Source organism: Micromesistius poutassou (genome assembly GCF_964030765.1).
Source record: "Micromesistius poutassou genome assembly, chromosome: 24".
NCBI lineage: Eukaryota > Metazoa > Chordata > Actinopteri > Gadiformes > Gadidae > Micromesistius > Micromesistius poutassou.
The window spans coordinates 6,454,455-6,482,123 of record NC_140294.1 but is presented as its reverse complement, the minus strand read 5'-3'; the positions used below and the strand labels follow the sequence as shown (position 1 = coordinate 6,482,123).

At 41.4% G+C, this 27,669-nt stretch overlaps 2 protein-coding genes across 2 annotated transcripts in view; both read right to left on the bottom strand.

Moving 5' to 3' along the window:
* Positions 1 to 27,669, bottom strand: part of LOC311369536 (E3 ubiquitin/ISG15 ligase TRIM25-like) — a 163,160-nt gene that overhangs the window by 114,334 nt on the left and 21,157 nt on the right. The window lies entirely within an intron of this gene.
* The window catches only part of LOC311369520 (NLR family CARD domain-containing protein 3-like), a 245,274-nt gene that overhangs the window by 198,414 nt on the left and 19,191 nt on the right, over positions 1 to 27,669 (bottom strand). The gene's annotated exons all lie outside the window — the stretch shown is intronic.

Sequence of the window (27,669 nt, the reverse complement as noted above, 5' to 3'; positions counted from 1 at the left end):
TGACCACAACTTGACCAAACACCCACACATTAACTCCTTTGGTGCTGAAAGTGGGAAAAGCTCCAAACTTGGCACACATGTACCAGGTCACTGTGGGACTATAGGGTGATCAAATAATAGCAATAAGTCAAAAGATGGCAGAGATATGTATTTTAAAGTGAAATACATGCATATGTATACAGCTCTACAACATGTTTAAACAGCTCCAACATTGCATCCAAAAGACCTAGGCCCAGCTGTTGAATGTGGCTATTAAGAGGAGATTCCATAGTATACCCATGCCAAATTTGAAGACTATATCTGAAAAAACAACCAAAAAACATTAGTTTGAAGTTCTCCCTTCTGAACCATGGCCTCTCTACAATGCAGCCTGGGCCTTAAAGGGGTACACACATTATTTCGCAAACATCCGTTTGACAGTGGATTTTGACACAGTAGGCTTTAGTAACATGGTTGGTGATTGTTTTGATATGTTAACTGCCGGAAAACTAGTTTTTAAGGCATACCAATGCATATTACCATACCAACCAAGCTCACCATACCTCCACATAGGAAAGACTTAGATTTCTCAAAATATACTCCAATCTGCCCTTGGCAGTCTACGGTCATACTGTCGTTCATATAGTCATACTGTCATATTGTCGTTCATACAGTCATACGGTCATACTGTCAGTTATACAATCATACTGTCTGTCATACAGTCATACTGTCGGTCATACAGTCATACTGTTGGTCATACTGTCATACTGTCGGTCATACGGTCATGTGAGAATGTGAAAATCCCTTCTCACTGTCTCTCCCCTCACATCATATTTTATGTGGTATTTAGACTCCCGGAGCACTAGGGGGCAGAAGGTTAACCCCGCCTTGGCCAGGGAAGTTCCCCTTATTATTGGTATGGCCCAATCAGTCCACCTGGGACTTATTGGCTTATATAAGGGGAGTCTCATTTTGTGGTAGAGGAGGAAGGTGCTGGCTTGACAAGAGGCCAGTACTAGAGCACATGGTATATGTGGCGGCTAGGCTGATGGCTAGGCTGATGGCTAGGCTGATGGCTAGGCTGATGGCTAGGCTGATGGCTAGGCTGATGGCTAGGCTGATGGCTAGGCTGATGGCTAGGCTGATGGCTAGGCTGATGGCTAGGCTGATGGCTGTTATACCGTAGGACCCCGTTATTGTTGCTGGCAACTATATTTATTGGGAGTCAAGCAGCGAAGCTGCGAGACAACCATTGTTATTCTATGTTTTCCTATTATTATTATTGGGGGTCAAGCAGCGAAGCTGCGAGACAACCATTGTTATTCTACGTTTTCCTATTATTATTGGGGGTCAAGCAGCGAAGCTGCGAGACAACCTATTGTTTTCGTACTGTTTCCTATTATTATTATTATTATCCTGCCATTGGAGTCTATGGCAGCCCATAGAACCCCATGGTAAAAAGTTGTGAAATTTGGCACACTGATTCAGGACAGTCCCATAAGCCCTCACAGCAAATTTGAGGTTGCTAGCCCATAAGCTCTAGCGCCACCAACAGGTCAAACATTATTTTCATTCAATGGGAGTCTATGGCAGCCCATAGAACCCAATGGCAAAAGGTTGTGAAATTTGGCACACTGATTCAAGACAGTCCCATAAGCTCTCACAGCAAATTTGAGGTCGCTAGCCCATGAGCTCTAGCGCCACCAACAGGTCAAAGTTGGACATGCATTCATGTTTATAACTTTTGACCCATTCATCCAATATTCACAACCAAGGTATCATTGGAATCCTTGGGCCAAGCCGAGTTCAACGCACCCTATGACGTCATATTGCGTCATGATAAATTGTCCGCCATCTTGGTTTATGTCAAAAACCTTCAAAATGTTTCACACATCACATATTTTGTCCAATCATCTCGAAACTTGGCACATATGTTGATCAGACTATGCCTCACAAAAGTTATCGAACAGATTGTTCAAATTCAAAACCGTTTGGCCGCAACAGCCAATCAAATTTGACCACGAAGCCGCCAAACAGGAAGTAAGCCTGTTTCTCAGCAGCCCTTTGACATATCATAACCAAACTTGGTATTTTATGTTTTAATTTTGTTTAATTAGTTTATCAGCTTGACTCCCTCAACACTGCTCGCAGTTTTAATTATTATTATTATTATTATTTTCCTGACATTGGAGTCTATGGCAGCCCATAGAACCCCATGGTAAAAAGTTGTGAAATTTGGCACACTGATTCAGGACAGTCCCATAAGCCCTCACAGCAAATTTGAGGTTGCTAGCCCATAAGCTCTAGCGCCACCAACAGGTCAAACATTATTTTCATTCAATGGGAGTCTATGGCAGCCCATAGAACCCAATGGCAAAAGGTTGTGAAATTTGGCACACTGATTCAGGACAGTCCCATAAGCCCTCACAGCAAATTTGAGGTCGCTAGCCCATGAGCTCTAGCGCCACCAACAGGTCAAAGTTGGACATGCATTCATGTTTATAACTTTTGACCCATTCATCCAATATTCACAACCAAGGTATCATTGGAATCCTTGGGCCAAGCCGAGTTCAACGCACCCTATGACGTCATATTGCGTCATGATAAATTGTCCGCCATCTTGGTTTATGTCAAAAACCTTCAAAATGTTTCACACATCACATATTTTGTCCAATCATCTCGAAACTTGGCACATATGTTTATCAGACTATGCCTCACAAAAGTTATCGAACAGATTGTTCAAATTCAAAACCGTTTGGCCGCAACAGCCAATCAAATTTGACCACGAAGCCGCCAAACAGGAAGTAAGCCTGTTTCTCAGCAGCCCTTTGACATATCATAACCAAACTTGGTACATAGACCCATGACATCATCATGGGGACACTCATTAGGTTTGGTGACCTTTGACCTCTAGGGGGCGCTATAATTAATGACAATGTGTTTTAACTCCTCTCTCTTCACATGAGTATATTTCAAACACATTTCCAATGTCTGGTTAAACTATGAGACCTCCCCATATAGCTAGTAAATGATATCTCACGGAAATAACCGCGACAGCCAATCATATTCGACTGCAAAACCGCCAAACAGGAAATAAGCCAATTTCTCAGCAACCCTTTGACATATCATAACCAAACTTGGTACATAGACCCATGACATCATCATGGAGACACTCAATGAATTTGGTGACCTTTGACCTCAGGGGCACGTCAAACAGGAAGTGAGCTCATATCTCTGCAAGGCTTTCATGTATCCAAACCAAACTTGGCTCATAGACTTATGACCCTATCCTGATGATGCCCAAATAATTGGGCACCATTAACGCCTAGGGTTGTTAGCAGCAAGTCTATTCCGACCCTTGGAAAGCGACTTCAATGTATTTTCATTGTGATAACCATTTGCCAATAGCTTTCATTGTCAGTAAAATGATATCTAATCATATGCATTTTATCATTGTCATCATATACTGTGCTATATAAAACTGACAACATATCAATCATTAAATCATCATGTAAATCTGACATACAGCATACAATCAGAACACTACTTCATTTATTTCAATGTTTGATGCGCTGAACAGCGCTCATTAAAGGGTAGACACTCCACTCGTGTGGCGACAAGCGGCACTGCATGTAGAATGCAACAATGACGTTATTTACTATTCCGCCCACTTACAATATAAACGGAATTCTTACTGGATTAGATGCTTCATGAACCACGTCCAGAACGCATGCTTGTTTACATTGCGTCTCCGTCAGGGATAAACCTTGTGTTGAACGGTTACCACTCTACAAGTCATACCTAGCCCGAGACGACCATACCACAAAGGATCAAAATAGTTTTTCATCATTACCTGCACAAAAGGTCATCAGATAAACAAATGAACAACAACCACGACAACAACCCAATTGGCACGTCAAACGAAAATAGCAAATCAATCGAAGTTACAATACTGTGCCATACATTGCAAGAATTTGATTTATAGGATGGCGAATCCAAATCTTGTTTTATTTGTTATTGATTCATGTGGTTTCATACAATGCATGTAAGCCAGCTTTTTTAGGTGCATGTTGTGCCAATTGCCACCTTTTGGGTGCGCCCTGTTGTTTAGACAGGTGTTTGGTTTCATGTGATATAAGGCGTCTCATTCAGTGTTTTCAATGCCTGATGAAGATCCGATGGGATCGAAATGTTGCCTTGTTTTTAAGTAAATAAATGTCCTTCTGGAGCATAACAGTGTGTCTTCTACTATATCTGATACAATTGTCTAGCACCTGTGGATTACTTTTTGGGATGTGCGCACAACTCCTCTCTAAGACACCATTACACAATCTTTGTCAACATTTATTTGAGTAAGAGCATAGCATTCAGAGTATGTTCACCTCATCCTGATGGTAATTGGGATTGTACCACAGCTTAATTAAGTAGGAAAAATCAGGAAGAATTTAATTATCGTGGTTAATACTAAGAGATAGACATCATTGTTTCTGTTAAGCCACTCTAAATAAACAAGCAAATAGTCAGGGTTTAAACATATAAGTGATGAGTGGTGTGGACAATACTGAATCATTCCTCAATTAGTGCTAACCTGGCAATCCCTAGCAGAAAACTACTGATAAAAGGTAGTAACAAACACACACACCACCTGATTCTAATACTCTCAATGCATATATACAACATTGTTATGTTGTCTTATCCATCTTGTGACATGATATCGTAGATACTATACAAACTAATGTGATCTTAAGGAACAACAATTCAATTCAATTTTATTTGTATAGCCCTTAATCACCATTACAGTCTCAAAGGGCTTAACAGGCCAAATATTTATGACACCACCATTTACCCAAGGGCAAGAAAAAACTCCCTTGAAATTAGCAAGGAAGAAATCTTGAGAAGAAACGCATAGTAGGGGATCTGTTCTTCCAGGGCTGGTCAGGAGTGCAATGGGTGCCATAATTGACATACAGGTAAATACATGCATATCATATTAAATTGGTGATGTGGTGCTGGCCAGTTAACCAAGAGGAGAGTCCAGGCATCCAGTCCAGTCACCGCAACACGCTAGAACAGACAGAATGGTGAATTAGAACAAAAAAGTACATAGTGGGAATGTATAGTGTATTAACAAAAGCACAAACAAGTTCAAAATGTGCATGAACACTGAAAACGCACCTTTAAAAAATGAAGGAAAGTGATCTCACAAGACCATTATGGACAGTCAAACTTCTAGAAGCAGTGGTTTTTGTAGTTCAGATTCTTAGAAGTTTGGGATACAGGTGAAGATGGATGAGCTTGAGCAAGCTCCAACGACAAAAAACGCAGATGGCTGTGTAGACATAAGAAAGCATGTTCATTTGTTAACAGTGTTTAGCCATTTACAGCATATGCCATTCAAATGAATAACATTTAATTAATAGTCTTTGTGGTTATTACATAATCCAATAAGATCTCAGAATATTGCTTATGACATTCAAGCACCACTGGTGGAAAAGCTAGATGAGTGTTAACAGGCTTTATGACTGTTACAGGTTCCTGAGTAGCCTGCATCGGTCAAGAAAAACATTTCCATTCATTGACGCAGTATAGAAATGGACATCCTCCCAAATATAATGGCATAACATCAAAGCTGTAAAAGAAGAAAGAATATCATTGATGTTTATAACATCTGAGAAGAGTTCACAAGAGTTACTTACTATCTGTTTCTGAAGGTCTGCACCACAGGTGAAAAAAGATGAGTTTGATCAGGCGTTAACGATGAAAAAGGTAGATGAGCAGCAACAGGCTTTGTTCCAGGTATTTCTCTCTCAGCAAGCTGCGTAGGTGAAACAAAGCATGACCATACATTAACAGTGTTATGCAGTTTATATGCAATTCATATGAGTACTTTTTAATCCACAACCCTTTCTGGATGCTCATATATTTGATCTCACAAGTGTTTAGTGTCTAGTGTTTGTAGTTTACACAGGTCTTGCATGGTTGAGCCATAGAAAAAGGTGGATAAGTGTCAAGAGGCTCTGGTCAACAGGCTGCACAGGCAGAATAAATGTCAATGTCATATGTAATGTACAAAGAAGTAAAGGAAAATAGATACTCACATATTGGTACTGTTTTGCATGACAAAAGATGCAACAACAGCAATGCAAAGTCCATGACTTTCAAGCTGTATGTCCTCTGGGTTCAGAAGCTGAGACAGGTTTTCTGTCTGATAGTGTTAGACAGCTTTCTCCAGTCTTACAGAGTTACTCTGCATGGTCAGACCATCCCTTTGTGCCACTTCAATTTACTCGTAAACAAATACATTTCATACACCAGCAAGTATATCCCAATTAAAAAAAAATAATGCACGGAAGCAACTGTATGAATGTTCTTGCCAAACAAAAGTGCTATGCACAAAAGCAAAAACAATCCCAAATGCAAAACAAAGATAATACATCACAAGGATCACAAGTGTAAAGTCTTAAATACAGTTGTAAATTATGCATATTATTTGTATCACTCTTAACAGTAGTGTTCTGGGATGCAGTAGGCAATTGTCTATTTTGTTAAGAAACATGTGTCCTGGTTTGTCCCTGAAAAGACCACATCAGGTCTGTAGAGGTAGCATCACTGCTTAGTGTCCACAAGTCATTGTAGTCCTTGGCTGGTTAGAAGCACAATACATCATGTCTTGACGGATCCTGACAGTGGTGAACATGAGCAAGCCACCTCCACAAATGGCAAAAATATAGTAGACTGGGCTTCTGACCTGTCTTGGCCTTACAAAACGGCACAAAACTCATCCCACAGTTAATTGCACACATTGCCTGTAATGTTTCAGTAAATGTGAACTGATCTCATGCTCATGGCCTTTTCCCATCAGTTTAAGATTAAAAAAAAAACATTCAAAATTACAGATAACACCAGATTGCTGGAGCACATACTGTATTTTTTGGCACTACACATCACTTTGTTAAACTAAACATCACTATTAGGATTGGCCACTTGTGATCCACTGCCATAAAAAAATTATCCTAGCAATACTAATAAAATCCTCCTATTCACCTTATTCAGTTGTGCTCATATTTGATTGTTTTTTATTCAGCTTTGTGTTGAAACTTCCATTACATTGCTTGCCTTTATACACATCTATTATATTTACCTGAAGTATAAGGATTATAAAACTCAGTTTTTACTGCTGAATACATCCTTATTGTACTGGTGATATATTCTACAACATTCATTGCTTAAGAGGGCACAACTTTATAAAAAGACAATGAAAATCAGACGGTTCAAACAATTACTATTAATAATGCTTATCATTGCCTGACTGGAAGTTCCAACACAAAGTTTCATGTCACCCCCCCTTGTTGAATAAGGGTCTCTTTTTTGGCCATTTTCCAAAAGAAGTTCCACTCAAGCTGTTTTTTTCTTTTTTTCTGGTTTGTTAACACCATCATGTCAGTCTAGTAACCACATTAATTTCAATGTATCAATCTATTGTAAAACATTTTGGTAGGTTTTTCTATTAATCAGCTTGTCTTCAAAGACGGTGATAAAAACAAGTGCCCTATCATTTATCCAACTTTATGATTATTATTATTATTGTTAATAATAATCATTTCGAACAGGATATCACAATTGAGTATGATATGAAGGTATCTTGGAAATCAAAATAGGTGCATGATAGTCCACCTGTATCACAGATGTTTTTGAATTCTATGGTGATTTCCTCTTATTCCAATTTTAAATTTAATTCATGTTTCAATCAGGAATACAAAGGAATACAATTAACTGAATATACATTGCTATGTTGATAATTCATAATAACAATAAAAATAATGAATACATTTAATACCTAAGTTAACCAACAAAAACAAATAGATCAAGGACATTATTGGTAAAGACATTCTGAAATTTCCGTCAATATAGGAGTCAACCATTTACTTAATAATATAATCCCCTAGGCAATAAATGAACAGTGTGTCTTCCTATTATGCATATAATATTATGTTATGTTATATTGATTTAGGGTGTTTTTTATTTTGTCTTTTTGTGTATGGAGGGGCGGTAGTCACAATGTGAAATCATTGTGGAAGCACATATCAGCATGTCTTTACCATTATTTGGAACTTCTTTTGGAAAATGGCCTACCCTTACCCTCCCATCCACTGCAAGGAGCCGTCCGGTGTCAAGCTCTCTCCTTGCCGTACCCACCCAAACCCCAGTTGGCGGACGGAGTATATGTGGAAGTGATAACAACACATAATGTATAACATAATGACCGGTTAACATATTCCTGAACATCTCACGTTCTTCTAATGCAAAACAATACATCACAACAGTGAGATAAGTATTGCTTCATGAAAACTGAAGTATGTCGGTACAACTTCAACAGTAACATCTCCTGCATCTTTACAGTACACGTGATCGATCAACGTACCTTTTTCCGTTGTGGCTGTGTGCACATGTTGACTGTACCCATGCTGTTCCAGTAACTTTGCAATTGTAGACGACACAAAGATATCCTCATTGAAGTCTCCCATGATGAGTTTCTTCCCTGGATGATTGTCGAGGTCAGAGACAAGCTGTAACAAATTTTGTCGAAAGGCATCAATCTTATAAGAGCTGGGTCTGTATACAATGACAGCAATCAAATTAACATGAGGTATCTCAAAGTATAAGCATTCCAAATTACATCTCCCTGGAATTGACACCCGCACATCAATTTTGTCTGAAGAGTACATGCCAACACCACCTCTTTGTTGTTGTTTCAACTCTGCAAAGACTGGTTCAGAATCATCGTAACAGTTTTCTCTTGGATTGTGATTGAACGTGTACCCTGGAAGTCGCAGCTCTTCGGAACCTGCATTGAGCCACGTCTCTGTTAAACAAATACAATCAGCTTTTGTGAGGGACTTGTGTGCTTCAATATCCTGAATGTGAGCATTTAAACTCTGTACATTATGAAGAGCTATTGTGCACACAGGATTCGCATTAGACAAAACCGACATTCCATAGCTGAACTTTTGCATGCTTTCGAGGGCAGACTTAACTTTCTCGTCACAAAATATAGCTGACTCTTTAAAGTCCTCAATTATCAGTCCACTGAGAGTTCTGACACGACTCAATGCAACATATGCTTGACCTGGAGCAAACATCTTTTTGAGTGATACAACAGCCCTGTCAACAGTTAAGCCCTGGGATTTGTGTACAGTTTGCGCCCAGGATAAACCCAAAGGTAGCTGAATTCGAAGTCCTCCACCAGTCGTCACTTGTTCTTCTTGTTTTTCCACCACTGATGAACGTTCAAGAACCCTGTTTGACTTTGATCTCTGAATCTTACCAACATTAGGATCGTCAAAGTCAACGTGGACAGCTGCAGGAATGTCATCGTCTTCTTTACCTCTGATGATTTCCACAACTGTGCCGCATGCTCCGTTTACAAGGCCGTCAGACACGTCTATGTTCTTCTTCAACATGACCCTTGCTCCAATGCCCAACGAAACGCAGTTTGGCAAGCACGAATTGAAAATCTTTCTGTGGAGGCCGACTTTCCGCTCAATTCTTCCGGTTTTGGGATTCCGTACAAAATCATGAGCCTCTATGCTGATTGCGTCTGGACAGGTGTCGTGCAGTCTCTTCACATTATATTCATTGACCTCTGCGTTTGTAGCGTATATGTGAATGTCAGTTGGGTCTTCACCGGTTTCACGCTGCTTCAGTGTGACAACATCATGGTTGCTGAGAGGTTCCTTCTTTTTATGGAGTCTGAGGCGGTTTAGCATTCCAGCAAATGCAGCATTTTCTTGTCTAACGACTTGGGTCAGCTCAGCGACTTCAAAGTTACCTTCCCACAGGCTGGCTCCGTTGTCAGCATAAAGAGGTGTGCCTTTTACAGGTCTCAACTGGTAAAAGTCACCCACACAGATCACGGAAACATTCGCGAACAGAGAATAATCACCGGTCTGCTTGATTTGACGTAGTCTACCATGAATGTATGTCAAAAGACGGTGGTCAACCATGGACACTTCATCAATGATCAGGATTTGCAAGTTGCCCATTCTGCTTCGTAGAGAATTCACTTTCTCATCCCCGAGAGGTTGATAAGGTATCTTGACATTTGCAGCAATGGAGAAAGTGTTGTGAATGGTCGCAGCACCAATGTTGTATGCAGCCACACCTGTAGGTGCCGTTAGAAGCACAGTGATATCCTCTGGATTTTCAGCAATCTGTGACAACAGCCTGGTAGATTCGTAATGTATTGCTTTGATTAAATGGCTTTTGCCTGTTCCTGCTCCACCGGTGATGAACAATCGCAACGGATCAGGATTCTGTCCAAGAAGTTTCTGCAAACACCATTGACGAACGGCGTAGAATACAGCAGATTGCTCTTCGTTCAACGATCGCAATAAATTCAATGCATCTCGTCTCGGCATCGTCACATGATTGGTTTCCAAAGTGCATGCGGTGTGTGGGTTAGCTGCCAGGTCAGGGATACGTTCAGTGCCATCAGCATCATCTTCCTCATCTACAACTTTGTCCTTCATGAGTTCCAAACAACGAAGACGCTCTCTTTCTGTTTCAGGACACAACTGAGCCCATGCATCTTCCAGATCAATGTTGTCTTCCAGCAACTGCTTAGCTCTGTCAATCTCGTCACTCTCTTTTTCAAATAGAGCTTTATTGTAATCCACAATGGACTGCACTCGTTGAACATCACTGCCACATTTAACAGCACCGTTCTTGTAGAAATGCTCGTATGTGTCAAACTGGGACGGTTTGAGGTGATATTCTTCGTAGTGAGGCAAGAAAAGTTGAAGCAACGAACGGAAGTACTTTTCTGGGTCTCTTGTGGGTGAAAATCTGGGATACCTTACGACAGCAGGTTGCGTTCGGGTTCTTCGTTTCACAAAGCCGCAGTTGTTGTTGAGCTCTATTATCTCCCCTGAAGCCTTTTCTGCTGAAAGCTGCGACTTGTAAATAACTCTGTATTCAGAGCAAAAACTGGCCAGGCACATATCTTGAAATTCTACTGACTCAGGTCTGTTCTCATATCTCTCAACTATGTTGGTCATCCAAATGCTGCTTTCTTCTTCACAACGAGCTTTAGATTGGAGCACATGCAAAGGTAAACTCATCCTGACAGGATTGTCGCCAACAGGAATGAACTGTACATTGCGAGAGCATTCTTTCAAGTGCATATGTGTTAAGCGATACACTGCCTCTTGAGCTGAAACTTCCCTGTTGTGTAAATACACGCTTCCAAGCTGCTTGAACGCTGCCTTTGCATCAAGATCGCCATTCTTGGCCTCATTTTGTGTACGTTGTAAGAGCAAACCCATTTCTTGCTCTGCCTTTGTGATGTAGGACAGTATATACACAACAACAGAATATGCATCAGTGACATATTGGATATCCATATTGCCTTGCCAAGCACGGAGTAAGTCTTTGTTGTACTGGTTTACCCAAATGTCTGCAGGATTTCGTTTCAGGACAAGGCTTTTCTTTGTCACACAATTGTTGTACGCCCTTTCAAACAAGCTTTGATCTATCCCCAGAGACTCAAAAAACGCATCAGTCATTTCGAAATCCATGTCAGGTGCTGTCAGTGCAGACTTCACTTTCTTTAGGATGCCACTGGCGCTCGTATTTCCGTCGTTGCCGTTCATGTCCTCAGTGTTCCCACCTTTTGTGATGAAAGTACGGCTCGATGGTGGTCGTGGGAAATTGAACCTGCACACTGTGTTTTTCTTGCGGCAAGTCTTTGAGTGTCTTTTGCTGTGTCTTTGTACGCTGTTCACAGTCTCCTGAAGTTCTGCGTCACTGTCTGGTGGAATGTCACAGGTAATGTATCTGTCTATGAAACTTACCACTTCGTCATCAGTCTCTCTATCAATCCTTGGAGCATTTTCAACCCAAAAAAGACAGTGGACATGAGGAGAGCCACGCTGCTGGAATTCAACACGGTAAAAGTAGTCCTTGATTTTGCCTATGGGTTGAGCCGGCGACAGGATTACATCACGAAGGAAACAATGCCATCGGTGGTCAAACATTCTCGCTGCTGTGACAGGATTTCGTCGTACGAGTCCACATTTATCAGACCAATCGAGATCTTCGACAGGTGTTTGTTTTCCTTCTATTCTTAGAAGAGAGCTGAGCATGTCAGGCCATCGCATATCAGCACTACTGAAACTTGCAAAGAAAGTGGGAATTGAAAGCTGACGTATCATCGCAAACAAGTCTTTCTGTACTGACATCCAGTATGGAGGTGTGCCACGAATCCCTCGTAAGAACTTGTAGCCTTCGTTGTTGCGTAGGATTTTACAGATCGAATCAGAATCCAACAACATCTGTGGTGATGCTTCTCTCAGAGACGGGTTTCCACCACCTTTGCGTAACGCCATCGACACGCTGGATACAACCTGTTGCACCTCTGACATGTATTGTGCGTAAAAAATGTAGTCTGTGTTGCGTGCAAATCGTCCATCGGCATTCATAATTCGTGTGTTCAGGTATCGTGACAGAGTGATTCTGGACTCTCTTTCATCGTGGAATGTAGGTCCACCAGAAGGGAATAGAACTGGGAAACATTTGGCCTCGTTGGTCTTATCATACAGCAGCCTAACTGGACTGTTGCCTTCACCTGGTGCCATGTTCAGTATGTCCTGGAAATTCTGATCAATGATCTCTGTACCCAGATCCACAGGTTGCAAAGATGTATCTGACAAGAGCCCACCCTGGTCTTTAATGTATGTCAAATCTTCCTCTTCTTGCTCTTCATGGGTATTTTCATCATCGCTATGATCAGCTGGCTCTTGTCTGCTGTTTTCCTCTGCGTCAAGCTGATCGGTTCCATTCAGAGTGTTTACCCATTCGTTGTTCAGTGTCACATCATCATACCACTTATTGTTTGCCAGCAAATATCTCAGTGCATTTCTTACACGATCAGTGTGGACAAACATGTACTCATAATGGCCCTTGTACGTCAACTTACGTTTGAGTTTCACACGTATCATCTTGTCATCGCATTCGTTCCTTGGAAGGATATTTGTCACATCCGTGTTGTTAATCGGTACAGAGACACATGGACCGTGGCAAGCTCTCTGGCGGCCTCGAGGCAAACACAACAGCTTCATAAAAGGAATATGACGTGCGATGAGATGTTGTTCCAAAGAGTTGAGACATTTCAGCTCAGCAGGAATTTCAGACAGATGCATGCTGTTGGCAACACTTTCCTCTGGCAGTTTTCCTCCAAGTATTTTCCGGTGACATGTATGGCAAATCCATAATTTGCTTGATGGACTATCAGACAAATGGCATTCCTGCTCGCATTCCATATCACAGATGTGTAAATATTGCAATGTAATGCACCTATCAGCCAACATAGCAACCTCTGCTCCTTTGCGTTCATAGCATTGTGTTTTACACTCCAAAACCTGCTTCCTGAAGAGTAGACGATGACAAACAGAGCATACATACTCAGGACCACAGCTGACTTCCTGACGGAAACGACCAATGACAACATCTATCTCAGTTTGTCTATTTTTCTGAGTGGCATATCTCTTACAGCTACGTTTTATTTTATTTGCACGGACGCTTTTGTTATTTCTGTATTTGCTTTTGTTGTTCTGATTCATTTTGTTCCGAAATAAAGTGTTTCTCTTGTATTTCAAATGACTGTATTCACGAACATGACTCTGGAAGTTCTTGTTTGACATATATTTGGTCTTGGAATATTTGCGCACCAGAGATTGAAACTTGCTGTTGGTCTTATATTTAGCCTTTGAGTAAGTCCGCACAAGAGCTTGAAACCTGCTGTTGGTCTTATATTTAGCCTTTGAGTAAGTCCGCACAAGAGCTTGAAACCTGCTGTTGGTCTTATATTTAGCCTTTGAGTAAGTCCGCACAAGAGCTTGAAACCTGCTGTTGGTCTTATATTTAGCTTTTGAGTAATTCCGCACCAGAGTTTGAAACCTGCTGTTGGTCTTATATTTAGCCTTTGAGTAAGTCCGCACAAGAGCTTGAAACCTGCTGTTGGTCTTATATTTAGCTTTTGAGTAATTCCGCACCAGAGTTTGAAACCTGCTGTTGGTCTTATATTTTTCTTTTGAGTTAGTCCGCAAAAGAGTTTGAACCCTGCTGTTTGTCTTATACCTGGCTTTGCCTTTCTCAACGTGCCGTTTTCTGTAATTGCTGTCACTGTGGTAGTGCTGTCGTTCTTTTTTAGCATTCACATTTTCTGGTTCTGCTTCTGACTTTCTTTTCCGTAATAACCTCAAGTTGTTGTCAGTGTTCATAGGCTGGCATGTTCCTGCGCAAACACTTGCTGCATTTCTGTGTTGAACACATGTTACGACTTCATAGTGGTTTCCAGTGTGATTCAAATAAATGCAATTCTCTGACTGAGGTCCTGCAATAGGTGCATGCACATTCCATCTTCCATCATTAAAAGTAACGATAGCTGTTTGCAATAAATCCGCAGCAGCAAATATATCAATCTCTTTTGCCCAAGAACCACAGTAGTACACTCTTGATTTTGTTACGTAGTCCGGCACGGACGTGTATTCATCTCTCAAGTATGACTCAAAAACGTTGCTGTTCTCCTGGAGATGTTTCACAACTGCCCGTCTTACTTTCAAGTGCTGGTTCTCATCACGGCATATACTCCAGGCAAGACTACGATAAAAACAGTTTCCGTCTGGTTTTATACTATGTATCTTACAAGGACATCCCATATCATCAACACTGCTCATTGTTTTTGGCCTTTCATCAGAATGTACAGATGAGAGTCCAATTTTTTTGCACAAGACATCCTGATCCTCACGAGTTAAAGGTTTAAAGGTCCGTTTGGCGACTGTTACCTCGCTGATAATGACATCGTCTGTAGCGACCAAACCACACTGTGATTGAAAAGACTCTTTGGCCGTGTCTGCATCCACATCGATGACATCGTTCATATGGGATTTAATTTCTGTCTTGACACGTTTGACACGCTGACGTCGCTTACCCTGATCAGAACAGTGCCCTCTTTTCAGACCTTCACTGTCAAGCGGTCGTGCGGCCGTGTTTGCACCCACATCGATGACATCATTGACCTGTGATTTAATTTCAGTTTTTACACGCTGACGTCGCTTACCCTGATCAGAACAGTAACTGGGCCCTCTTCTCAGACCTTCAATGTCAAGCGATCGTGCGGCCGTGTTTGCATCCACATCGATGACATCGTTGACCTGTGACTTGGTTTCAGTTTTTACACGCTGACGTCGCTTACCCTGATCAGAACAGTAACTGGGCCCTCTTTTCAGAACATCACTGTAAAGTGATTGTGAGTTTCCCTTGGATGAACTTACTGTGTCTTTGCCAAAATTACCGGCTTCACTTGCGTCTGGCTGTTGTCCACACACTTTATGCGTAGGCTTACCTTTTACGATGTCACTGTACAGTTGACTGCTTACCATTGGACTGCGGTTTGCGTCATCAGGGTCGACATGGCTTATTGCCGCTTTCACACCAGTTACCTCAAATCGTGGTGTACTTACGCCAAACGATTGTGCAAAGTCGGACACATGACGGCACAGGGTCTCTACAGAGTCGAAGTATGCAACACAGCTTACTCTCTCACCTTTCCGGTTGACATTTTTGTTAGTGTGCGAATCAACAAATGCAAACTTGCCTCCTCCATTCACTATTGCATATGTATTAGCAAAAATGGTTAACAAACAAGCATCATTACAGTATAGTGAACGCTGTAGTGCTTCATCAAAAGGCATTGCCACATCACGTAAACTTTGGTCATAGTCATCAACGCTAATCAATCCAGAGTAAGACTCAGCATAGTTTATTGCAAAATTACAATTCCACACTTTGTAGTGTCTAGGCAATTCAGATACAGCAATGTAACCTCTTCCTTGGTCTCTTATTTTACCCTGTGCCCTCATTGATCTGTAAAGTACAGTTCCCTTAATCAAAACATCATCCAGATCTCTGCTTGACCAGGTCCACACATCGCTCATCTTGGACTTCAGAACTGCAGTCAGGCTGATGGCACCACATTGCTTGTTGCGCTCCTTTCCGAACTGTGAATGACCTTGATGAAAAGACCCCATCAGCACAGATCTGTCAACAGGCTGAATCAAACAATCATCAATAGCATTACTTTCTGTCATGTAAGTCAGAGTACTTGATGGTGGGTTTGGGTCGATTGGAACAGTTTTGGAGTCCGAAGATGTATACTGGCAAGTGATTGGCAAGTAATTGGAGTCCGAAGACGTATATTGGCAAGTCAGTGGCAAGTCATTGGCAAGTTGTTGGCAAGTCATTGGCAAGTTGTTGGCGTCCAAAGACAATGTGGCAAGTTCAGCGTCCGAAGACAATGTGACAAGTTTGGCGTCCGAAGACAATGTGACAAGTTTGGCGTCCGAAGACAATGTGACAAGTTTGGCGTCCGAAGACAATGTGACAAGTTTGGCGTCCAAAGACAGTTTGGCTGTGACTTGTATTTTACGAGGAAGCACCGCCTCGGCAACTTGTTTTTTACGAGGAAGCGCAAACTCGGCAGCAGACCCCAGGTCTACTGCAATCGGACCTCGTTCAGCACAGCGCCGCTTGGCTGCCTGGGACTTTTTACTGCGAGCTGGCATCTACAACACACACACACACACACACACACACACACACACACACACACACACACACACACACACACACACACACACACACACACACACACACACACACACACACACACACACACAATACAGTAGTTTTACAATAACAGCTCTAACCATGCAAAATGCCTACATTTTTTTGGACTATACGTTTCAATAGGCCTGCATCCATGTCACCTGACTATCATGGTTGTTATCATAGACATAATAAAGAGCAGATGCCTCATTTGCTGCTGGGCACAGGAAAAGTGGCCGCCATCTCAAACCAGTCATCTAATGTATTCATATATTGTTTAGGTAGGCTATGTATATATTTAAAAAACACCTAATCATACATTGTTTCTTTAACTTATTAAAATGGACAACTTTGCTGCCCCTATCTGTTTCTGCTTCTCTATCAGATTTGAAAAATATGTATCATAGTAGGCCTTGACAATAAAACAATAAATGATTGTATCGTGATAGACTTCTGATCAATATCAATATAAAACATGTTCAATATATATCAATAAGCAACAGGACCACTGAATCTAGCAGCTGGGCTTGTTACACAAACATGGTTCAATACTTATTTACAATATTTTAGTGTTTTTCATTGTTGTATCAACATTGGTGTATTTATCAATGAAGACCAATGGAAGGTCATATTAAGTGTTAAACAGACGTGTTCAAGTCCAGCATGATAATTCCTAGTCTTTTTAAGTCATTAAAATTATCAATACTTATCAATATTAATCAATGTGTTCAAGTTATATCGTGATATGTCTTTCAGCCATATCGCCCAGGCCTATATCATAGCCTACATTTTTTCTTGATTTTTAGCATTCGTTTTACCAGGGTAGTCACATTGATACAGAAGTCTCTTTTACAAATGAGCCGTGGCCAAGAAAGGCAGCACCTACCTAAAAGAAACAGAAAAACGGAGAAAAACACAATGTTAACAAAACAGGAAACACATGCAGGCTACAAAAGACAACCTAGACACTATTCACATTTGTAATGTAAAGTGTATGCAACACATCATTTTAAATAAGAAAGGGGGATGAACATATTAAGTTTCAGTTTTATCTGTACTGCGTTCCAAGTTGAGGGAGCATAATAAAGATAGGCCATCTTACCAAGTTCAGAGCAAACAGTAGGCACATTAAAAAGTATGCTATTATTAGACCTGAGATTATATCTATTGGTTGTTGTTGCAAATGAGAACACTGATAAATATGATGGTAATAATCCAACAGCTACTTTGTAAATTAAAACTCAGACAAACACAATACAGACTCTGAAGCATGCATATAAAGAGTGTCACCACAATCAAAAACAGTTAAAAAGGTGGATGCAACAAGTTCTTTTATAGTTTTTAAATAAAATCAAGCCTTATTTCTAAAATCTTAACTTCAAGTTTCTTTACCAAATGTGTTACATGGCGATTAAATTAATAATTTTCGTCCAATAAAAAAACCAAGTATATGTAGCATGACAACGTCTCTATTTCATGTCCCTGTGATGGTATAATTTTATGTAAATATAGACATCACATATCATAGGGTGACCAGACGTCCCCGTTTTTGGTTGCCTGTCCCTGGCTAAATACAGAAAAAACTACCTGTCCCCGTTTTGTGTTTAAAGACACATTAGGTTTTTCAATCAGATTACTAGTCAAACTTGAAATGTCTCCGTTGTTCTTCCTTTTCGCGGATTATGTTCCCGTTTTTGATCTCGGACGTCTGGTCACTTTATATAATATATCAGAATACTCTATTACTGTTAAGCCCACTATGGATATTACAACAATCCGAACCATGTGTCCTGTATCATAGCTACATGTATGATCTTTTCGGCAATAAAAACTGCCTGAAAACCAGTTTAGTATTCAATGAGGTATGATTAATTAAATGCGCTGACAGTTCATTGCAGCTGCACTGCACAACAGATTGACTGCAGCGGTCTACTGGTTCAAAATGGCGACCCCACGGCTCGTCAGAGTGCAAAGGTCGACCGGTTCAAAATGGCGGCCCCACGGCTCATCAGCGCCAGTAAGCATTAGATACTAGCAGATAGATACTTGTATTGATCTCAAAGGGCAAATTCAACAAGCGGTCGATGCGGCGTCTATTCTTTATCATGTCTATGGTTGTTGCCATCGATAGACCCCACCCCCCCTCGTACAGTTATCATATCCATATGCACTTCTTTACGACCTAATGGCAATTATTTCATTTTTTGTAACATGCACGCATATATCTTGTATTTCAAACATGAACATGTTTTATGAACACAATATTCAGAACTACACCCGAACATATTGATTCTACATTCCTGTCATTAATGTAGGCCTACACGATATAGCAAATGATTGGAAGCGAGTCGAGCTGAACTTGACTGCTGTACCCACGGCCCAAAATAAATAACAAGTCCAAACAATATCCTTAATTCTAACATGCCGTTTCATTCTCAATCGGCTACGGATGCGAACTTGGAATGAACATGCGCAACGGGGATTTACAAAGGTAGGCCTAAAATGGCGGAGACGAGTGTCAGTAACTAAACCATCACTACGGTAGAGCTAAGGTTCTATAGCACTTCAGACCAACAACGTACGAAACAGCGTTTATGGAAACACGCGAAATGTTAAATTAGCGCTCAAAGATGTTATGAATGTAACCTTTAGTTTTCCAGATAAAACTATCAACATTATTTATTTTCAAAAGACACCATGCACTGCGGAGCCAAGTAACCAATGGGCCAAAAAGGGCCTCCGTATATAATACAAAAATAAACAAATGTGTCTAATATTGCTTTTAAGATCAATTTTGTGGAGACACTCAAACATACGTCTTTACCTTCTCCTTCTCCTTCTTCCTCTACTTCATGGTGGGTCATAGCTTATCACTATACCGCCACCTACTGGGCTACACAGGAACGTTTATCATAAAATACAATGAAGATTTTATTCAGAAAAAGGCTAAATCCTAATTAATTCAGTATCATTAACACACTCAAACAGTATGTTTCCAGCATTCACAAAACAAAAGTACTATGGTAAAATACCAATCTGACAAAATAGCCAGACCTGTTTTTATACTTTGACTATACTCAATAGAATATTCTGCATAGTGCTCTGGCCGCCATCTTGTGCCACATAACTCAGGAGTATGGCCGCAACAAGATGGCGAACGCATTTCATGCGCCCAGCACCCAATGCGGAATCTACACTTTATGACGTTTGATACCTGCACTCTCATCTTTGAGCTGTTAAAAAAGGGGAACAGTATTTATTGTAAGCCAGATTGAATAAAAAGACTGCTAAATAACTGAATTCAAATTAATTTTTATATGGCCTATGCCAAAAAGCCTTTATTTTCTACAGAAATGAGCCTTCAATTTAAGCTACTTCAACACAGCTTGCAGCACTTAATGAACATGACTTAGTCTAACTGATCAACTCCATTAAGCCAAAACACAAAACAATTTCAATCAAAACACTTTATTGAACACATTCAAAAAACACAACAAAAGTTCACACAAAACAAAAACAACATGGCACAACAGCAACAGCATGGCACAAAAAAGTTATTCGTCAAAAAACAACTCTGCTACACCCTGCGCAAAGTCTTCCCCCACCACAGACTCATATGACGTCGATGCCTCCTGTGCGTCCAGGACCACATTCTCCTGGGCACTCTGGACAGCCACTGCCTCGGTAGCAACACCAGCAAAGCTCACAACCATGCCATCATGGTTGACAATGACGTCCAACTCTGGCATAGCAATGACCACTTCCTCCAGAGCTGGGCCATCAAGAGCACTGGAGGAGAGGGAATGGTCTTTGACATACGTTGAAACTGCAGAGTTGGTCAAAGCCATAGACCGTTCCTCCCCATCTCGGCCAACGACTATCAGCACACCTGAATAGGAGACTGTATAGGCTGCCGTGCGCTGCAAGATTGCACAGCGCTCACAGCGATGAGTTGACAATTTCACGTCAAGCTTCTCTTGCCCTGCGTGGCATCGCCGGCACCTTGGCTTGGCCACAATCTGCACGCCAGTCACAGGCCCACGCACAGTCTCATCAGCCCTGGGGGTGACCAACCTGAGGGAAGCAGGCTGCCCCACTTCGGTGGTGAGCGTGATCACTGTGGACAGTGTAGTGCACAACACAGTGCGGTCTCCCTCCTTCCGGGTCATCAAGGTCTGAAACCGATAGCACTTCCCCTCCAGTACTAAGGGGATCAGCCGGTCCCATACAGTCACTGCTGTCTGCGCAGTCTGGTCACAGACCTCGAAAGTCTGGATTTCCACTGGGGCGCCCTGGACCTGCACCACCTTGCTTGCAGAAGCCTGCAGGACCCGGACCTCAATAACACCCACCTGTTGAAAAAAAAAAAACAGACAAAGAAAAGTGGCATTAGGACACTGTATCCCTCTCGGTCCAAAACACTTTAAACAAGCTTCACAGAAGTGCAATGCTTACCCGCTGCCTGGGACCCAGTGCCAAGACCTCAGCTATAGTCGTCCTGTCGGTGTCTCTGGGCACCCGTCTAGGAAATGAAAGATCTCCAGCCACATCCAGCCTACTGTGGCTGGATACCAGAACATCATAACCGCCAGGATTGCTGTAACCTGCAAAAACAAAAATGTGCACTTAACACCTGGTTGTAACACATCTGATTGCCCCTAACGACAGATTTGCGATTAGTAGTCAATAAATCTTAACAACCAATCAAAAAAATATGTTAATTTAAAAAAAAGCTAAAATATATAAATCACGCTGAAAGCAGGCAATACTTCCATTCATGTCAATATTGAAAACATTAATTACTATCGGGTAATATAACGCTGGTTCACCAGGCACACACAAGAGACACCATCATTGTTTAACCGCAAAGTACCGCGCCGTATTAATTTCCCAAGTTTTGTAAATAAAATAATGTTTCAAGCGAATAAGAAACGACGGATTTGGATGCATCGGCTTCAGTCAGTCCCGAGCTGTCCATAGCCTTAATAGTTTATATGTTTGAAAGCCGTGACACTCTTTTATCAATCGGCCTGAAACAGGCCTACTCGACTCGATGAGGCCTCACCTGCGACGGCCATTTTACACATCAAAGCAGTGATGGCGGGGGGAGGGGGACACAAGACGATGGCAGATGACCGAGCGCAAACTTGTGCGCAGGTGAATAACCGTGAGCCGTTTGAGACCGATTTAACAAAAATAAATAGGCAGTCAATAAAAAACGACTCGACTAAAATAATAATGCCGTAATCTCATTGTAATGATCGTTTACGAGTCAACTAATTAAATAGATTACGTGGACTAATCAACACGGCATCGCTCAGTGCATAAAAAAAAACTATACTTACTGACGCCCTTTCGCGTGCCCACTAACTTCACCGCCTGGCTGTTGTCGGCCGCTTGCAAAAACTGGGTGCGCTTCTCCGACGCGAAGCACACCACGCGGTTGTATTCCTCCCGTCCGGTCTGCAGCGTCGCCTCGAAGTAACGGGCGTTCTGCCGCGACGTCTTGATCGGGGAGACAGAGTGTAAGTGCCCGACGACAGTCTCGTCATCACTCCTGGCTTTTTTACTAGGGGTTGCCATTGTCAAATAGAAACGCGTTCGATAGACTAGGCTACAACAAAAACCTCTTCTCCGACTGATAGCTGACAAGTGGCGTGGCCTATTTATAAAGGCACGTCACCTGCGAAATCGAGAATTCTCGCGAGAGCACAATTTGAACGCTCAACGAATCACTCACTGGCCCAGAGAATTAAGGAATCACAGCAGTGTATCTGATACAGGCGGGCCAAAAGCGTTGCTGTTCTCTCCAATGAATGAGGAGTTGTCGTCACGGCACAGAGCCCCTCCCCTTCCCGCCATGTTGGAAGGTACGCGCCTCCGAGTGCAGCTGAGCTTTGCGTTGTTGTTGACACGGTTATTATGGACTCCCAGAGAAAGGACCAAGTTCCTTTAGGTCGACCTACTTTGTTTTAAACGAATCAATTTGGTGAAAACGATATCACACACAAGAACTGGACGACACATTTCAATTAGTTTTTCCTTCCTTACCGTTTGTCATATAAGCATTACATACGTGCCATAAACAATACAAGTATGCATCCTCCAGTCTTTCCTTCCAAGACAAGTTGCACCCATCCATTCAGTGTACGATTTATGCATAGGCTATTGTGTTCTCACTTATCATATTAAAAGAAGTAGGCCCTACCTGCATCTACCTGCATTCCTTCGGAGTATGTAGGCTAAGCCATTCTTTAATGGTAGGCCTAATTATCACCTTTCTTGACGTTATAAGCTACAGCGCTGTATGACAAGCCATTAAGGCACACTTAACATAAAAAAGAAGTGTGCAGCATTCCTTCCTTCCAATAGCATTTGCACATGTCCATTCAGTGTTAATTAAGCACTGCCTATTGTGCTCTCGCTTGTCATATTATAAGTTTTGCATTATGCATTCCTTCCGAATATTTAAGCACCTCGATCGTCAAAAGCAACTAACGCTATTATGCTCTCCACTGAACACTAGGCCTATACCCGCATTCCTTCGTAATCTCGAGTTCATTTATGTTTAGAGTTTGTTGATGTTCATCCACAGATAATTAAAAGTTTAAATATATATTTATTTAAATGCAGTTATACGCACAGTTACCTCTTTAGAATGATTTGCATAGCCCGAATGATTTTATGTTTGGTATTTTATTCAAGCCACAATTTAAACCACACACATATGTACAAAAGTGCACAAACGCCAACAGTGCAAAGTTACATTGCAGAACTTACACAATATTTAAAATAAACTAACGAAATATAAAAAAAAATTAATAAACAAAATACGTCCCACGTAAGCCTAGACGAAATATTTAACCCACGCATCTGCCTCCCACTCTGCTCTCCGTTGCTCTTCTTCCCTCTCCAACCACGCCTGCTCCTTCTGTCCATCCCGACCGTGTATGGTCGTCAAGCGGTCCTTTATTCCTTCGGCCATGGCTTGAGCTTTTGTGACCGTCTTCCTTTTCTTGCGCTGGGGTAGCGCTGGCACTTGATATAAACAACAATAATACGTAGGACTGATCCGTAGCCGTATGCGTTGTTAACAGCAAGTCGATTCCAGCCCTTAAGCAACTCCTATGTCTTTTCATTCTGATAACCATTTGCCAATAGCTTTCATTGTAAATGAAAGTATATCTAATCATAGGCCTATACATTTTATCATGGTGATCATATAGTGTGTTAAATAAAACAAAGAACTTATGAAACATATTCAATCAATATGTCAATCTGACATACAGCATACAATCAGAACACTACTTCATCCATTTTCAATTTTACTTGCGTTGAACAGCGCTTATATTAAGGTAGACACTGTGTGTAGTGAGTAGTAACAAGCAATACTGCATGTAGAATTCGACAATAACGCAACCGGCTGGTCAATCTAGATCGAGTACGCTAACAACGCCACGAATGGAATTTTAACACATAAGAACTTAACTAACACACCTAATTCGTTACGGTTCAAAATTAATTTCGTCTATGTTTCTTCTGATTACATTTTTCAAGCCGACATCAGTTATGAAGGACTTAATCTCCATCTAGTGGACAACACATGTAAGGTTTGATCAGTTTGTAGATTCCGATTTTGTTCGTCAATCTAAATTAGTTAGTTTATGTTTTAATTTTGTTTAATTACTTTATTCTGCTTGACTCCCTCAACACTGCTCGCAGTTTTAATTGGGGGTCAAGCAGCGAAGCTGCGAGACAACCATTGTTATTCTACGTTTTCCTATTATTATTATTATTATTATTATTATTATCCTTCAATGGGAGTCTATGGCAGCCCATAGAACCCCATGGTAAAAAGTTGTGAAATTTGGCACACTGATTCAGGACAGTCCCATAAGCCCTCACAGCAAATTTGAGGTCTCTAGCCCATAAGCTCTAGCGCCACCAACAGGACAAACATTATTTTCCTTCAATGGGAGTCTATGGCAGCCCATAGAACCCAATGGTAAAAGGTTATGAAATTTGGCACACTGATTCAGGACAGTCCCATAAGCCCTCACAGCAAATTTGAGGTCGCTAGCCTATGATCTCTAGCGCCATCAACAGGTCAAAGTTGGACATGCATTCAAGTTCATAACTTTTGACCCATTCATCCAATATTCACAAACAAGGCATCATTGGAATCCTTGGGCCAAGCCGAGTTCAACGCACCCTATGACGTCATATTGCGTCATGATGGATTTTCCGCCATCTTGGTTTATGTCAAAAACCTTCAAAATGTTTCACACATCACACATTTTGTCCAATCATCTCCAAACTTGGCACATATGTTGATCAGACCATGCCTCACAAAAGGTGTCGAACAGATTTTTCAAATTCTAAACCGTTTGGCCGCAACAGCCAATCAAATTTGACCACAAAGCCGCCAAACAGGAAGTAAGCCAATTTCTCAGCAGCCCTTTGACATATCATAACCAAACTTGGTATATAGACCCATGACATCATCACGGGGACGCTCATTAGGTTTGGTGACCTTTAACCTCTAGGGGGCGCTATAATTAATGACAATGTGTTTTAACTCCTCTCTCTTCACATGAGTATATTTCAAACACATTTCCAATGTCTGGTGATACTATGAGACCTCCCCATATAGCTAGTAAATGATTTCTCACGGAAATATCTGCGACAGCCAATCAAATTTGACCGCAAAACCGCCAAACAGGAAATAAGCCAATTTCTCAGCAACCCTTTGACATATCATAACCAAACTTGGTACATAGACCCATGACATCATCATGGAGATACTCAATGAATTTGGTGACCTTTGACCTATAAGGGGGTGAGTGTTATCATATCTCAGTCGATCCTTTATTTTTTGACGTGCAACTTGTCGAAAGTGCTGAAGGCCGCGTGTTTGGCCTGTTAGATCTATCTTTTATGTTTTAATTTTGTTTAATTAGTTTATCAGCTTGACTCCCTCAACACTGCTCGCAGTTTTAATTGGGGGTCAAGCAGCGAAGCTGCGAGACAACCATTGTTATTCTACGTTTTCCTATTATTATTATTATTATTATTATTATTCCGCCATGGGAGTCTATGGCAGCCCATAGAACCCCATGGTAAAAAGTTGTGAAATTTGGCACACTGATTCAGGACAGTCCCAAAAGCCCTCACAGCAAATTTGAGGTTGCTAGCCCATAAGCTCTAGCGCCACCAACAGGTCAAACATTATTTTCATTCAATGGGAGTCTATGGCAGCCCATAGAACCCAATGGCAAAAGGTTGTGAAATTTGGCACACTGATTCAGGACAGTCCCATAAGCCCTCACAGCAAATTTGAGGTCGCTAACCCATGAGCTCTAGCGCCACCAACAGGTCAAAGTTGGACATGCATTCATGTTTATAACTTTTGACCCATTCATCCAATATTCACAACCAAGGTATCATTGGAATCCTTGGGCCAAGCCGAGTTCAACGCACCCTATGACGTCATATTGCGTCATGATAAATTTTCCGCCATCTTGGTTTATGTCAAAAACCTTCAAAATGTTTCACACATCACACATTTTGTCCAATCATCTCCAAACTTAGCACATATGTTGATCACACCATGCCTCACAAAACTTATCAAACAGATTCTTCAAATTCAAAACCGTTTGGCCGCAACAGCCAATCAAATTTGACCACGAAGCCGCCAAACAGGAAGTAAGCCTGTTTCTCAGCAGCCCTTTGACATATCATAACCAAACTTGGTACATAGACCCATGACATCATCACGGGGACGCTCATTAGGTTTGGTGACTTTTGACCTCTAGGGGGCGCTATAATTAATGACAATGTGTTTTAACTCCTCTCTCTTCACATGAGTATATTTCAAACACATTTCCAATGTCTGGTGATACTATGAGACCTCCCCATATAGCTAGTAAATGATATCTCACGGAAATATCCGCGACAGCCAATCAAATTCGACCGCAAAACCGCCAAACAGGAAATTAGCCAATTTCTCAGCGACCCTTTGACATATCATAACCAAACTTGGTACATAGACCCATGACATCATCATGGAGATACTCAATGAATTTGGTGACCTTTGACCTATAAGGGGGTGAGTGTTATCATATCTCAGTCGATCCTTTATTTTTTGACGTGCAACTTGTCGAAAGTGCTGAAGGCCGCGTGTTTGGCCTGTTAGATCTATCTTTTATGTTTTAATTTTGTTTAATTAGTTTATCAGCTTGACTCCCTCAACACTGCTCGCAGTTTTAATTGGGGGTCAAGCAGCGAAGCTGCGAGACAACCATTGTTTTCGTATTGTTTCCTATTATTGGGGGTCAAGCAGCGAAGCTGCGAGACAACCATTGTTATTCTACGTTTTCCTATTATTATTATTATTATTATTATTATTATTATTATTATTATTTTCCTGACATTGGAGTCTATGGCAGCCCATAGAACCCCATGGTAAAAAGTTGTGAAATTTGGCACACTGATTCAGGACAGTCCCATAAGCCCTCACAGCAAATTTGAGGTTGCTAGCCCATAAGCTCTAGCGCCACCAACAGGTCAAACATTATTTTCATTCAATGGGAGTCTATGGCAGCCCATAGAACCCAATGGCAAAAGGTTGTGAAATTAGGCACACTGATTCAGGATAGTCCCATAAGCCCTCACAGCAAATTTGAGGTCGCTAGCCCATGAGTTCTAGCGCCACCAACAGGTCAAAGTTGGACATGCATTCATGTTTATAACTTTTGACCCATTCATCCAATATTCACAACCAAGGTATTATTGGAATCCTTGGGCCAAGCCGAGTTCAACGCACCCTATGACGTCACATTTCGTTATGATGAATTTTCCGCCATCTTGTTTACGTCAAAAACCTTCAAAATGTTTCACACATCACACATTTTGTCCAATCATCTCCAAACCTGGCACATTAGTTGATCAGACCATGCCTCACAAAACTTATTAAACAGAATCTTCAAATTCACAACCGTTTGGCCGCGACAGCCAATCAAGTTT